The sequence below is a fragment of the Rhagoletis pomonella genome, unplaced genomic scaffold (assembly GCF_013731165.1).
Source record: "Rhagoletis pomonella isolate Grant_MI unplaced genomic scaffold, Rhpom_1.0 Rhpom_scaffold_00004, whole genome shotgun sequence".
NCBI classification, from domain to species: Eukaryota; Metazoa; Arthropoda; class Insecta; order Diptera; family Tephritidae; genus Rhagoletis; species Rhagoletis pomonella.
The window spans coordinates 5,044,287-5,047,480 of NW_023458558.1; the positions used below are offsets into that span (position 1 = coordinate 5,044,287).

Below are 3,194 nucleotides of genomic sequence, written 5' to 3' on the forward strand. Positions count from 1 at the left end.
TATTAACGAAATATTTCTTGTATAAGTAAATATAAAAAGCTTTTTATTTTTTAACGCATTTGGTGGTAGTGGCATCCAATTGGATGGTTCAAATATGTTTGGTAATGGTAATTTAAATAATTGCCATTAAATATTGACGATAGAGAGAAAGTGACCTAATATGAATATAGAACACCGTGCGACAAAAATCAAAAATTTTTAAAACACAGGAAAAAATCAATATATTCACAGAACAAGGAGACAAATATAGTATAACTGCCTTTTTAATTTTTCTCTCTAACGTCAGGATTTTTTTTTTTCTTTGACTTTGACTTTGCAATTTTTAGGCTATGATTAAATAAAACAAGTAAGAAAGTCTAAGTTCGGGCGGAGCCGAACATTAAATACCCGGCGCAATTATTAAATATATGTTTTCTACCTTTCCGAAAACTACCGCTACACGATAAGCCGGGGTGTATAAATTTTAAGTAAATTATCGTCCTTAAATTTCGAAATATTGAAGTTTCAAGCATTACTGAAATATACCGTTATATGAAAAGTGGTCGTAATTTAGTCCGATTTCAATAATTTTCAACGCTTTGCTTTTATGTGGCAAGCACAATAACCATACCGAGTTTGGTTCAAATTGCTAGAACGGTTAGCGAGATACATATATGTGATCATAAGTGGGCGGTGCCACGCCTATTTTCCAAAATTGTATCATAAGCGTATTTCTTGGTAAAAAATTGTTGCAACCATCAATTTTGAATAAATTAGCTTTAATATTTACTGATTTATCGAGGATTTCGTATTTTTCTAAATTACCGTTATATGGGATGTGGGCGTGGTTATTGTCCGATTTTAAAAATTTTCGGCCATTAGGTATGTTGTAGCAGGATCAAGAACTGTGCCAAGTTTGGAAGAAATTGGTGAAGCGGTTACCAAGATATACGCATGTAACTATAAGTAGGCGTGGCTACGCCCATTTGCCAAAATTTTTTAATATTCTTATTTTTCGTCTAAAACTCATTGTAAATATCAATTTTGAGTGAATTATCTTCAGTAGTTACTAAAATATCGCACTTTTCGTATTTCTGAAAATTACCGTTATATGGGAGGTAGGCGTGGTTATTGTCCGATTTCGCCCATTTTCAATACCATCCGTCCCATGCCCAAAAGAAGTGCACGTACCAAGTTTCGTTAAGATATCTCAATTTTTACTCGAGTTATCGTGTGCACAGACGGACGGACGGACGGACGGACGGACGGACGGACGGACGGACGGACGGACAGACAGTCACCGCTTAATCGATTTCTCTTTTCATTCTGATCATTTATGTATACATTTGTCTATATCTATCTCGATTCGTTTTGCCTGTTACAAACAACCGTTATGTGAACAAAGTTATAATACCCTTGTGCACAAGTGCGCTCGGGTATAAAAATTAAAAGATTTGGTGCATTGTAGAGTAACAAAATGGGTATCAATTAAAAGGAGCAATTCTGCAGAATTGAAAAAAATTTAATTTTTTGTGCACCAGTACGAATAAGTTTAGAAAATGTTCTTTTAAAACTTTATACTTGAATATTCTTGGAAATTTCCAATATTTATTTTTGAAAAAAATATATGTCAAGGACTAATATGTTAACTACCACATCCTCGAATTTCGTTCTTCTAACGTTATTAGTTTTAGATAAAAAAATGTACACTTCTCTTTATGAGATATTGATAGTTACAATATACATATTAGTCCTTGACATATATATTTTTTTCAAAAATAAATATTGGAAATTTCCAAGGATATTCAAGGATAAAATTTGAAAAGGACATTTTCGATACTTATTCGTCTTGGTGCACCCAGAAATAAATTTTTTTCCTATTCTACAGAATTTTTCGTTTTAATTGATACCCATATTCTTATTCTACAATGCACCGAATCTTTTGAATAATTTTTTTATACAATCATATTCTAGAAATTTCAAAGTCCTTTAAAAAAAAAATCCTGACGCCAGAGAGAAAAAGCTATAAACGCAGTTTTACTATATTTGGCCCCCACTTTTGGGAATATATCGATTTTTTCGTGTGTAAATTTGACTGTCGTTCGGTGTAATCTGTATATACATATATGACGAACTAAAAACCAAAAGCTTAACTGCAGTTACGTAAAGCCTCTGGTAAGTTACAAGGACGGTAAGTGTGGCATAGTATATATATTTTTATTTTTATTTTTTGTAGAGGACGAAGAAAGGCTAACCAACTGGATGTATGTACATGACCACTGCCGGAAAGATATTGCTCGCCAAGGTATTGATTTCGTGGAGAGAGCAATAAAGAAGAAAACCAGCCTTATACGGATCGAGTATTTATAGGCTGTCTTAGATTATCCAGGCTTAAAGCCTCGAAAAAATTTGTGTGCAGTGAGTGAATATATACTAATATATAACTTTCGGTCATCTTTAGTAGTGAGACCATAAGTAAGGGGTCTTCATCTAAAGTGATAAACTGCCAATAAATGTGATAAAATAATGAGTTTGTACGGGAACCCGGTTTATTTCATTTCATCACGTTTATGGGCAGTTTAGCACTGTGGATAAAGAACAGTGGTTCGCAAAGAAGAAGAAAAAAACTTAGCAAAGACCGTACACGCTTTGTAAAAATAAGCCTATAATAGCATTAACGTGCTATTATAAAAAAGTAAAAAGTGAAATCACTTGTGATTCAAAGTGTTGAACAAATAGCTTGAGAAATGTTTATAGTGTTAATTAAATCCATTTAGTATAAATGAAAAAATAGTATATATCAAATGTGACCCTATAAGCAAGCAGGGATAAAAAGGGTCTATACTTATCCAGTAAAATTTAAAATTTGTCAAATACAGTAATTTGCATTGATGACCACGATATGATGACAAAATTAATTGGTTACACGTCCAATGGGGCAAAATGTACTATATCGAATGATTTTTACACTAAAGTTGCCCTAATTAACTTTTTGTTTATGGATCATTCTTTACATTAATGGTGTATGTAAAGGTCAAATATGTTGACAATTCTGGTATCAAAATATGCTATAGAAAGAAGTCGTTATGAGCTTTTTTAATGATGGCGATGCATGTACGTACAAGTACATATTCGCTAATCTTTTTTTTGATTCAAATTTCCTATTTCTGAGTCATTTAAATTATATAATTTCTAAGTCATATTCTACACTTGCC

The 3,194-nt window shown here is 32.3% G+C and overlaps 2 protein-coding genes across 4 annotated transcripts in view; both read right to left on the bottom strand.

Moving 5' to 3' along the window:
- The window catches only part of LOC118736839 (phosphopantothenate--cysteine ligase-like), a 73,231-nt gene that overhangs the window by 26,421 nt on the left and 43,616 nt on the right, over positions 1–3,194 (bottom strand). The window lies entirely within an intron of this gene.
- LOC118736838 overlaps positions 1–3,194 on the bottom strand; it is a 16,858-nt gene that overhangs the window by 4,149 nt on the left and 9,515 nt on the right. The window lies entirely within an intron of this gene.